The sequence below is a fragment of the Ischnura elegans genome, chromosome 8 (genome assembly GCF_921293095.1).
Source record: "Ischnura elegans chromosome 8, ioIscEleg1.1, whole genome shotgun sequence".
NCBI classification, from domain to species: Eukaryota; Metazoa; Arthropoda; class Insecta; order Odonata; family Coenagrionidae; genus Ischnura; species Ischnura elegans.
The window spans coordinates 80,930,910-80,943,486 of NC_060253.1; the positions used below are offsets into that span (position 1 = coordinate 80,930,910).

The following is a 12,577-nucleotide window of genomic DNA, read 5'->3' on the forward strand; positions in this document are numbered from 1 at the left end:
AACATGTAAGACAAGCACATATTGTAAGTAGAACACCCAAACATAAAAAATTCAAAGGACAAAGGCAATTTTGTTAGCTAAGTTCATACCCTTATCGATCTGAATTCTTGATAGGATGTGAGTTTATGCAAAATGGGAAACAAAGGAAATGCTCTTATATGGTACAATAGGTATTTCCTGCCTTTCAGAGTGATTCAATCGGGAAATCCTCTTGAATTTTATATTAAAATCCAGATCTTGCTTGCTGAATCCATGAGCCCGACCAAAAAGGCACAAGAGTTTCACCTAAAAAAAAAAAGAATTTTCAAGCCTTCGAATATTTTCCACGACTCATCCAAGTGCAGGTTAAGGAATATATGGAGAAATAGGAAAGTTGATCAATCAATACTTTATTACTTATTTAATACTATATACTCATTTAGTACTGCATTAGAATGATGAAATTGCGCACGAAATCAAGTGAAACGGTAAGCAAGGGGCAACTAATGAATATGTGTAAGGCAGCATCGTCAATAAGTTGATGCATTTAAAATAATTAAAGTTCTTTTGGTTTATGTCGCATCTAACTAACTTGATGAAAAGTTGTCACATATTTTTAATATTTAAACACGCGGCACAAACATTAAAGTCTATGATGAATAGGCCATGTGCAAATTACGGTTATGAGTCGTAAAATCGTAACAACCATGGAGCTTAAAGTATTTTTTACGAGTTGTGGAAATTAATGTACTAAAAAAAGAGCGGCTTCAAAACATATTGACACCACAGGTTGATCAAATAAAAATATTAATAGTTAATAACGCATAAAATATAGACAAAGGATTTGAAATGTTGAGCCAAAGTCTATCAGAAACAAGTGATGTCTTTTTCAAAGTAATTGTTACATGGTATTTCGCCCAAACACTCTTTGCACATGATTTTCTATCATTTGGCATTATTATGAGAATCCTTAACATATGTAATACAAATGATCTATATCTTTAGACTAAATAAATACTATGAAAGTGTACACGTACTTTTTAACTCTTAAGCTTTGAATGGAATCGGCAGTTTCAGTGCTAAAAATTTCCATAACACAGCCGCAGTTTTAGTCATCAGGACCTCATTTCAATTTACTTCACATTACAGCTAGGCACAGGTACGACCTCCCTTTAATTCCATTATTCCTACATGCTGTCCCGCATTTCCCGTTAACCTTCATCATACTCTTTTCTCTCACTATTCCCTTTAAGCAACTGCTCTACTTTCAATATATTTCTTAAACTTTTATTTTCAACGACTTCAAGAAACTTTTCGTCTGTCTGCCATGATAAAATTTAGTAAAGGCCTCAAGATAACTCTGTTCGAATTGAAAGAGATAAGAAATATATACTTCGCTTTTGGTCTCAATCACCTGCTTTCACGTTGAATGAAAGAAAACGTAATTCCGCTTCAAATACATTGGAATTCGTCGCCATAAGTCGAGGATCCTAAAATGTGTTCAGCTTTAAGGAGTGAATGATCCGACGCGAGGTTAATACGAAAATGGCGCACGGAGTAAAAGCTGATTCCCCTCGAACGGAAATTCTAATTGCCATGAGTCATTTCCCAGAGAAGTGGAAATGAGACACGAGGGTTGCACGGTAAACTTGCGACTCGTGTGTAAAATAAATACACGTAACACAGCAGTTGCTTCGTCGTCTCACAAATGAAGAATTCTTTTGTCATCTCAACTGCAATATACTCCGCGCCTCGGCTGACAGCGATTGTGTCAAGGCAGAGGCCCTCACCAACCTAGGCCTATATTGAGACTCGGAATATTTATGAAGAGTACAGTTTTTATTTGTCAGTAGAGACGAAAATAGCAGATGCCAAATACTGGATATTTTTATCGAGAACCTCTTTCACGCAAAAATGATTTTTAGATACAAGCACATTTATTTAAATTAAAATTAATAACAAAAAATGTGACACAGGATATACGTATAATTCAGCTGTATCACAGAAAATATACCGCATACGTAATACCGCAAAATGTTTCAAGAGAAATATCTATAGCCTAAATAATAATGAATTTGAACTTTGATAGTGACACATGACCAGGTAAATGGACTGAGTTAGAATAAAACAATGCGAAAAATTTAGCATAAGTTGCAGATATCCTATTCTTAACCTATTAAAGTATAAAATAGTTCTCCTTGCCATTTGTGCTGTGAAGTAGTACCTCTCATCATTTTTAGGCTCATTTTTTCCGTTTTGCGGGGAAATATGACTAAATATATCTAATAACAAGCGAATTTAAGAAAAAATATTCGCTTAAAAATAGCTTCGTTTCACTCTTTACTAGGAAGTGATTACGAGCAATCAAACATGATATTCATTCACATTTCAACAACTACTGATTTATTCCGACAGCCATAGCCCTTAAATGTAGGCAACACACATTCCCTACATGTGAACATATTTGCCTATCCTTCAGCGGCAATTTGAAGTTCAATGTGGCAATGTGCTCTCATTCTCAAGCAAGTTTATTTTCGTAATTTTATTTATTTATCCATGTCGGGCACCTCATGAGACTTTTCTCCTAATTTCCTAGATTTTATCGCAGTATACTATTAACCGGTATAACCTGGCATCTACCTATTTTTTCCAAAAAATTGATCCCCTTAGAATTTACTGTGATAATAGCAATATAATCTATTGAAAATACTGCCAAATATGAATGTTGAAATCCTGTTATTTGCTATAGCTAGGTAAAATTGGATATACAATAATTTACTCTTAATTACAAGCAAAAAATAATTACAACTTCAAATTAGTGAAGGAATATTCTTTACTAACCAAGCACATCTTGATGCGCTCAAATTTTGGAAGTAATCATTATGGTCTATTTTAACGTGAAACAATATTTGGAAATAGAAAACAAATATACCTTTCACTGTAATTTAAGATAAGCCTCATAATCCTTCTGTGAATTTTACTTATTTTTCATTGAGCAAACTAAAAAAATGTAAATTTATGGAAATAGAACTCATATTGATGTTTTTCTTCTAGATCTCAATATATAAAAATTTTGTGTGTAAATTTTTAACGCTCTGCAGTTAGTTAAATGTAAAGTAAATATGTGAAGAAAAAGGCAAAAAATTAATCTATAGTACCGGATATTTTACGGAACACACTCTAGGATACTCAGAAGAAAAAATTTAACTAATGAATTTATTAAATTCTGAAAGCAACGCTAAATTTCCTTTTATTCACATACTTTAGTAATTTTTCTCCCGTGCCACGCATAGTTTTATATTCCGTATACTTAGGGAAAGATGTTTTACCGTTTAAATGAAATTCTAGACTTTACGCATACTGGAAATTAAATTCAAAACAATCATACTATTGTTTAAAACACATTTACTGATCATAAGCACATAAATTGGTAAGTGAAAATTTTAAAAGGGCAAGAAAATTGGAAAAGGATGCAAATATATTGCAAAATTTATATTTCCGAATGCCTATGATGACCAAAAGCTACAAGGATAATAAAACATAACCTCTGGGAGCGTTTACCCTCAGTTCGTTCACTTATTAATCTTGAACGCCTTTGCATACGTATAGAAACTGGAAGTTACGAATACAGCTGGGCTGGGCTTACAATATCTGTGAGGTTTCAACAGTGTTTTAATCACGCTTAATGAAATCATCCACTATTTAGCAGTTTCCTCTACGTGCGTGCCTGAAAACTCCATATTAGATACACTTTACGCTAATGAAGATATATAGTTTCATGGTAGGAAGTGTCAAAATTAAAATTTGCCTAAAAAGCAATCGCAAATGCAATCCATCACGCAATAAAAACCTATGGATGCTGCGTAGCCGCCTACATTCACACTTTGACCAAAAAAAAAACTGCATGGGCCCACACAATTTCACACATCCTGATACTATTCCGCCCGCAATAAATACGCCTGACATTTTAAATTCCATCCAGTGTGATACCTTCACAAAATTAATACCAAAATCCAAGGGAGCGTGAGAAGAAAGACCAGGAAGCTTCCGAAAATATTGTTTTTTTTTGTATTATTCCGGGGAGTTGCTCCCAAAAACGGGACGAGTTTCCGTGAGAAATAAAAGAATGTATTCTCTCAACGCCCGCAAACCACATCGATAAATCATGGACAGTAACGCCGCAAAATTTGGGTCAAGAGGGTAGAGGAGGGAAAATTAAAGTTTTTGTTTCAATAAACCTATTCAGCCCTACTCATGAAGCATTTGGATGAAGGCAATGAGGAAACATTAATAATTTAAAACCCGAAATAAACATTTAAAGAGAAAATTGCTAATGTAACGCTTAGCAAACCAAGAATATCTTTCAAAAAGCAGTGCTTGAAAAATTATAGCTAGAACAACGATGATATACGAGGCATATTTGTAAAGTAAAGACCGTTTGTTCACAGGAAAAATATATACTCATTGGAAATACATACATATCTGACCGTTATTAATAAATAAAAAGCCATGTTTGCTTGCAAAGTGAAATAATAACTTCACTAGTCTAATATGATTAACTCACAGATATTATTGTGCTTTAACTTTACCAGCGGCAATAAAAGCATAGGAAGAGGAAGGCTACAGGCACCAGAGAAGCAATCACCATTTAACACAGCTTGCGCATCAGCAGTAAAGGAGCTCTCATCAATCAAGTAGAGAAGGTGTGAAATCTATTTTGCACGTAAGACTTTCCTACCCAAAAGGATGGAGGAGGAGGATGGATAAGTATTTTAAACGAGTGAGGATGAGATATAGCTTTGTTTAATACTTCTGACAGGATATTTTTCAAATGACGAAAAATAGATTTGGGTTGAAATTGAAATGATCATCTGTGAAAAAATATTGCACTTGGTTCTTTCAGTAACACTAGCGTTTGAAAAATAATTGAAGGGTCGATGAAAAGTTGTTATTTGGAATCGTTGGTTCCAGGTTACCTAATTCAATCGTATCCCGACAAAAGGAAATAGAAGTTTGCTAAATATCCACGAAATTCTTTAATGCGCAAAATAGGCTGTGGTTTAAAGAGTTGAAAAGAATATGATATTTTAAAACTACGGTAAATTATTAGACACGCAAAATATTCATTAAATATGGTAATAAAATAAAGTCCGAGACCCAAACTAACAAATTTCTTTTTCGGGATGTTTGTTTCATAATAAGTAATCTTCTAACATTTAAAAAAGATATTCGAGATTAAGCAATAACTTGTGACGCCGAATGTCCGACGGAACTAGTCGTGCAAACAAAATTTATCATGTAATGTATGAAGTAAATTGCTGTAAATATTTAACCATGATTACTTCTTGTGCCTCTTACATTTGCACTAAAGAAAAGCAGATGTCTCAGTTAAAGAAGAATGAAGTCTTTTAAAGATGAAGGCTTTAAATTTCCGGCATAAAAACCATCCACATCATACGCAATGGCTTGATATAGGCAATAACAGAAGCGAAAAAAAAACTGAAAAATAGCAAAGAAAGGCTTCGTGTGAGGTGAGTAGACCAAGTGGTTAAAATTAATGGAAGAAAGCTAAGTAAGCAGTTCAGGATAAGCTGATTGGGGAATCGAGTGGAGACCAGCGTCCAAGTAATACTCGGATAGCTAATTGATCTCTAAGTGGTATATTTACTCGTTTTAAGACGTAAAACGTCTTTTGATAATAAAATTAAATGATTCCAATCACTATAAATTCTTTTGTACGTCCAATTCCCCTCATTCATTTCTCTATACCTCGTAGCCAACTTTTCCTTGGTTTGCACCTCCGCTCTCTTACTTCGGAGTTCCACGTCATCATTTGCTTAGAATTTTTTTCATTCCTCATTTGCATTAAGTGGTAAGTGGAAAATAACATTTTGTACATTAATTATATTTCGGTTAGGACCTTTCAAGTGCCTTCTGGTATCTATTTGGTGACGAAACTTAGTTAATATTGAAAATGTTTTGATTGTTGTGAGCTTTCAGTTCTGATATTCTTTGAATTCTGATGATTTTTAACTTTTATGTTTGTATTGTTTCAAAGGATAATTAATTTTCGCCCCGAAATTCAACATTAAGTATAACAGCAGGTATATAAGGATAAAAATGACTTCCTGTGAATGAACTGGAAATCAGAGGATCGTCCAAGATATTATATTTAAGCAAGTACAGAGTTCACCGCGATACCTTTTTAACATTATCTTAAATATTTATTAAACATATATTTCAAGGAACCTGGTACATCCCAACTGATTAATCTTTGACAAACAACGTAAATTAATGATATCCATACTACTATCCGAGCTACTTCAAATAATAACGTTAATTAAAACTTTCACCACCAATCTGTCACGGTAATCCAATATGATTGCTTACTCTATAAAATAATTTTATTTATTTTTTCTTTTTCTTATGTTATCCCTTTTTGAAATGCTGTTTTCACAAAGCTTGCTAAGCTTAATTTTCATTCCATATAGGTTAATAATGCACCAAACGAAGTATTAAGAAGGAACTGGGCAAAAGTAAAAGAGGTAGCAAATAATATATCGCTCCAAAATAGTGTGCTATACGGTGATACCGTTTGCAAAACGCAAATCAAACATAATAAGTAATAGTAAAAATATCTCAATAATATATCAATACACATACACACATTCTACACATACAGGAATAATATTAGGTTTGAGAAACAGAATATTAGACAAAAATTATTCACCTCGATAACGAAAATGAAATCAATATTTAGCGCTCGTCATTTGAAGCTAGTATTAACAGATCATGTAGGATTCCCCAGTAAATCCTCGAAGGGTTTCCTACGGATTATACCGGACACTCATTGCTCGTGACGGAATCGGCTTTTCTAGGGATGCAGGAAGCGATGAATGTGGACCCTCGTCCAGAGGCCCCTGAGTTGGAGATGGGCCTTCAAAGCAAACACTGCTGTCGTCCGAGGAAACACACGCAGAAAATCGAGCAACCTGCGGACGGCTACGGCAATTAGCAGCGTTTAACTCAATCTACAGCAAGGAGGGAAAACAGGGATGACAAGATCCATCCTCCGAAACAACACTCGCACCACTGGCGGAGAGCGAATAATTCAATCCTCGGAATTCAAATACCGAGTGTACTGAGTCCCTTGGACGGTTGGGAAGGCGAAGCAACATCCCGGTCCAAAGATGAGTTCCCCACGGACGCAATATTCTCGAAAGGGCTCGACGGATGGCAAAAAGGACTACAGAAAACGGAGCACAGATGGTGCAGGCGGGAGACAAAATGAAAATTTTCATTTTGTCTCTCGCCTTTCGGCTGTGAAGGTATACTTTACTTTTTAATGGACAGTGCCTCGAATGCATTATGCTTATGTTCGTTCCCCAGGCTTTCACTGATTTTCCCTACAGAAATTTGGATATTTAATTCTCCCGAGAACGGGTCCTGATATGGTTATATACATCATAATATCGTCTTTAAGACTTTAATGCTTATCTTACCAATGATTTAACGACCTAAACAGGGAATATTTTTTTAATCTTGCGGGTTTGAACAGTAGTGTAAATTATAAATCCTAATCTTGCGATGTTGCCGAAGACAAACCGACAACTAATTGCGGTGAGACCGTAAGATCAGTACTCCGCCCGTGACGTTATGATATGATAATAAATAAAACGTTATGATATGGTCCTTAGAAGCTCATCGTTATATGGTAGGATAAAGCCGGCTGCAGGCTTCTATATACTATTGAATTTTACCTTAATTTCCACAAAATAGTATCTCCCTGGTCTTTGGCGCCTTGATTTGAATAGATATAAAGCACCCTAGTGTCACAATGCATCCTCCTCATGCATTGCGTATTTTAAATATCGCATGACAGATACTTCCTCCAAGAATATTAATTACATCCTTTTCCATTTCAATCGATCAATCATCATAAATCGAAGAAATAAATTATTGCAAATGATTCTCTAGCATAAAAGTTTTCAGACCTTATGTTACCCCAAAACAAGAGTTGCCCATTTACATTTCATCAAATCCGAAACATATTTATGAAAAAGAATGAAATTACTTTTTACTAAAACCATTTTTTACATGTTTTTTCGACTTTTCCTAAGTTTTCTTTTTACTAATTGGCGTTGCATATTCTCCACTTTAGTTACACGCCATGAAATACTTGGTCACCTTCCTCGAAAGTAAAACTAATGCATATTTTACATCTGCGTAACATAAAAAGGCACGACTCTAAGAAGGCATCGAAAAAATAATGTTCACATAAGTATAAGGGATTAAGGCATGTAATAAAGTAATACTTATTTCGTTTCCACATTTTCACTTCAATTGGTCTCTACAGTTCATCAACTCCTTAAATAATGCAGTGAGGGCCTTTCATGTGTCATAGCTGGGTCAAACGCTTCATTCCTGAAGCTGTTTCTGACTCTCATAACCGTAAACCGTCCTTCACCCGAGGTAAGGGCCTTAGAAAAGCGGATCCAAAGTCCGAGAATTGCCCTGCAGCTGATGAAAACAAAGCTCATTAACTAAATGAATGAAACGTCTCAAGCCATGCTCAGCTCACCATATACGGTAGACAGGTAGGAGTCCAAATTTTTTTCTCGTTACTAACATGGGCCTTTACAAGGATCTGCTCCCTTTCGTCTCCCAGCGCAAGTTACACCTTGCTCCCGCTAATCTATAGGCACTGAAAAGGTGAGTAGCCAATGAAGAAAATATTAAATATTAATCAATAGCATCAAGTGTATCAACTCTCAGTTCATTAGAAATAATTTTATAATGAAATAACTAAAAATAAGCATTAATGTATTGAGGATAGGCATAGAAAAGCTAAAACTAAAAATATTCGGAAAGTTTGTGCAACCTTCTGTTATTACTTTTATCTTGTATTTAATTCTTAAGGCAATATATATCCTAAAAACTCATAGAAACAGATGCGACTACACATTTTTATGTTCAAAATCAATTTGGAAAGAGAATTACTTTATTGTTTTTAGGGACAAAAGAGAAAAACAATCGCAAGATGAAATGTCGATGAAATTAAAAAATCGATGAAAATTTAAATGACTGGCCCCTTAGTTAAGACTTTCTCAATTAAGTGAAGGCATGCGTAAATTGAAATTCCATCTATGTTAATTAATCTTAGGGGAATAAACTATTTGATGCTTCCCAAAAGCTTTAACCTCGTTATCCTTTTTTCTCTTTAAATTAATAATGTGTAATTAAACTACAAAACCACAAAATAGACAAAGCTGCATAGTCTATCTATATAATTAAGGAGACATCGCACATTTACTACGCTAAATAGTCAGAGATACCATTATTTGCGTTGGTAATATCCAAATAATGATCATCTGGGACAGAAGATCCCAACCGATAGTACGCGTACCCTTTGGGAGTACGCGCTGAACCTGTCCTAGGTACGCTGTAAATAATCGGTAATGGGGACGCTAGGTTCTCTCTATTGATACAATTATATATGACTAAAATTTACACCTATCCCTGGTGAAATTATGTAATAAAACGTTCACGTTACATTTTTTGGGGGGTAAAATATTTTTTTATATACAGGTAGAGAGGGGTATGGGAGGGAAAAAAGGTTGAGAACCGCTGATCTATCACGACGAAGTCTGTTTTACTCTTGGTGGAGGCTAATCTCCCTGTGCATCTTAATAATTTAAGGAGTGATCCTTACCTCATGATTCGGAACATCCCTCGGTAACTTGAATACCACTTTATTATTTCATTAGTGCGTTTAAGAAAGGAGCCGAAAGACTTAGCACAAAACAAACCTGCAGCAATCAATCAACGACCAAAATACATCAGACGTCACGAAGCGGGAAAATTTTTCTACGTTTTCAAATTTGTTTCCTCTCAGAAAGAGCGCGGCATAACTCCTACGCTCCCGACTGAGCGGAGACGGGATGTATAATTGAAGAAATAAGGCTGCCGGAAGGGTTGACGTGACGACGAATTCGAGGCTGGGTTAAGGGCTGGTGGCCTTTTACCCGGATAGTTTCGACCCCTCAGTGAACGATCGTGTTCTTCGGGCTCATTATCCGCGAATAATTAAGGCGACGGCAATAGCGATGGCGTTCCCGAGGCGAAGTGTCGAATTCCGAACGCTATCGGTTCTCCCACCCGGTTGACTATGGGCGAGTGGGAGGGGATAGTAGACATGCGTGGGGAGATGGCAGAATTGTTAGCGAGAAGAAGGGAGTGTTTCTCTCCACAAAATGTAACACTCTGTAGCACGATGACGGAAGAAAACAAATGAGGACACCCAGGGTGATCAGGAATAGGAGAGAAAAATTAATGGAAGATGAACCAATTCATTGTCGTTTCCTAAGAGTTATCCATCACTCAAGGCAAGGGTCTTCAACCCACGGTTCCTGGGCCCCCGCCGGCTTATTTCTCACGATCCCTAGTGCCAAAAGAAAATATTGTATCGCACCACAATATATAAAATATATGACGACATACTCGTCAAAACTAAAAAATGTCAAGAGTCGTATTAATTGATTTTTTGATCGGATAGTTTTGGGCATGACAAAGGTTTTCATATCGGTTGAAATGCCTAAATAATTTTCATTTCCAACGTCAGGGGTCAAATAACTCGGATGTGGGGATCTCGACTCAAGTCTAGGCTAAGGAAACGATCTTTCCGCAGTGTAAGGTTTACTACCCATAGCGAACCCCTAACCATTCAAAGTTGGACTCGAGGCTTTGACGCATTGCGCACTAACGTGCTGCTTTATGGCATTATTGGTCCAGACGATTAACTTTCACAACCATCAAAAACTCCAAAAAGAAACAAAATGCATCCGATCTTTTAGTGATGCAACCCAAAGGCTGGTTTGGGTAATATAGTAAAGTAGTTATTAACCGTACATGCAGAGCCCATTTTACCTAGTCCGAGTGAAGCTATCCTAGAGCTGAACTATAGCAAGTATTATTGTCCATTATTGTACGCGGAAAAAGCAACTTAAATGTATCGGCTCTCCAGTCTATTTCCCTAGCATTATTCATGTTATCGTATCAACCATAATAATTAGAATGTCTCAATTTATCTCGCATATCAGGCACAAAGTCTTTTACTAGAATTTTTCTCAAAAGATTTAATCTAAGAGTATTTCGGTTAGACTTTCACATCCATTATCCGTACTTCCGTTTTATGTAATTAAAAGCATAAGTAAAATGAATATAAAAATATAAAGCATCTCAAAGTACTTACCATATTTGCAACAACCTCAATCCTTATAATTTTTATGTTCCAATTTCAAATAGTCTCTTCATGTTAGCTATCTGACAATTGATGATCAAAGCAGCTATAAAGAAACCTATTAACCCAATTATACGTCATCAAATAATCTTTTACCAGCATGACGAACAAGTACCTATCTACATAGTACAGCCAAGCTGATATTTGTATTTATAGTAAATAGATTCACGACTGGAAACAAAAAAATTACCGACAGCAATGGATAAGAAGTAACTGCTGTTCATTGTGAAACTAGCGCCCGCCGAAACCTATCGCTGCGAGCTCATGCGAAAAAAATCCTTTATTTAGTGCACTTGCAAATGCAGCACATCAGTCTTGGACTCCGCAGAAATGGAGGGGACATACGGAAATTTAGATTACTATCCAATTATGGGCAAAATAAATGTGTGAGCGTCATCGAATAATGTTTTACCAGCATGATAAACAAGAACATAGAACTGCCTAGCTGTTACTCGTATTGATAATTTATTCCAGTTATATTTATTTTCAATTTATTTTCAATTTTTTTGTAGTTATATTCTTGTACTGTTCGCCCTATAATTATGTATATGTTAGGCAAAAATTAAACATAATAAATAAATAACATTTAGATTCACGACTGGAAACAAATAAATAACCGACAGCAATGGGTAAGAAGTAACTGCTATTCATTGTGAAACTAGCACCCACCGACACCTATCGCTGCGAGCTCATGCGAAAAAAAACCTTTATTTAGTGCACTTGCAAATGCAGCACATCAGTCTCGGACTTCGCAGAAATGGAGGGAAGATACGGAAATGTAGAGACGAAGAATAATGGTGTACATGACGCGGACGCGGAGGGGGAATACTCGATGAAGAAGTTGCCGCGGGGAGGAGGAGGCGGAAATTCCCACGGCCTTTGAACCCACACAACGCTGAGAAATGAGAGATACAAACTCATCAGACGTATTCTTGGACTGGAACGTCTCTTTCAAGCCCGTAATGGAATGGCGGGCGGAGAGAAAGAGGCCTTGGGGGAGACGGAGAGTGAAATGGTCGATTGTCCGCGACCATGCTTCCAAATCCGACAAAGGCATTAACGAGGATGAAGGGGTGAGAGTGGTGAGACGGGGATAGGCGCCGAAATTCCGAAGCCGTAGCGCGACTCTTTGCTTTGCGCTGATGAAAGCGAATCCGTCGACTTGATTCATCTCCGCAGTGGACCAACGGAAGGAGAGATGGCCATCTCACTTTCAATACTTCACTGACACTGAGACGCATGGAATTTTATCGACCAAACGCAAGTAAAAGCATATTATTTGATGATCAGAGAGAGACC

At 36.3% G+C, this 12,577-nt stretch overlaps 1 protein-coding gene across 4 annotated transcripts in view; it reads right to left on the reverse strand.

The window, feature by feature from the left end:
• The window catches only part of LOC124163368 (FMRFamide receptor), a 682,967-nt gene that overhangs the window by 137,227 nt on the left and 533,163 nt on the right, over positions 1 to 12,577 (reverse strand). The window lies entirely within an intron of this gene.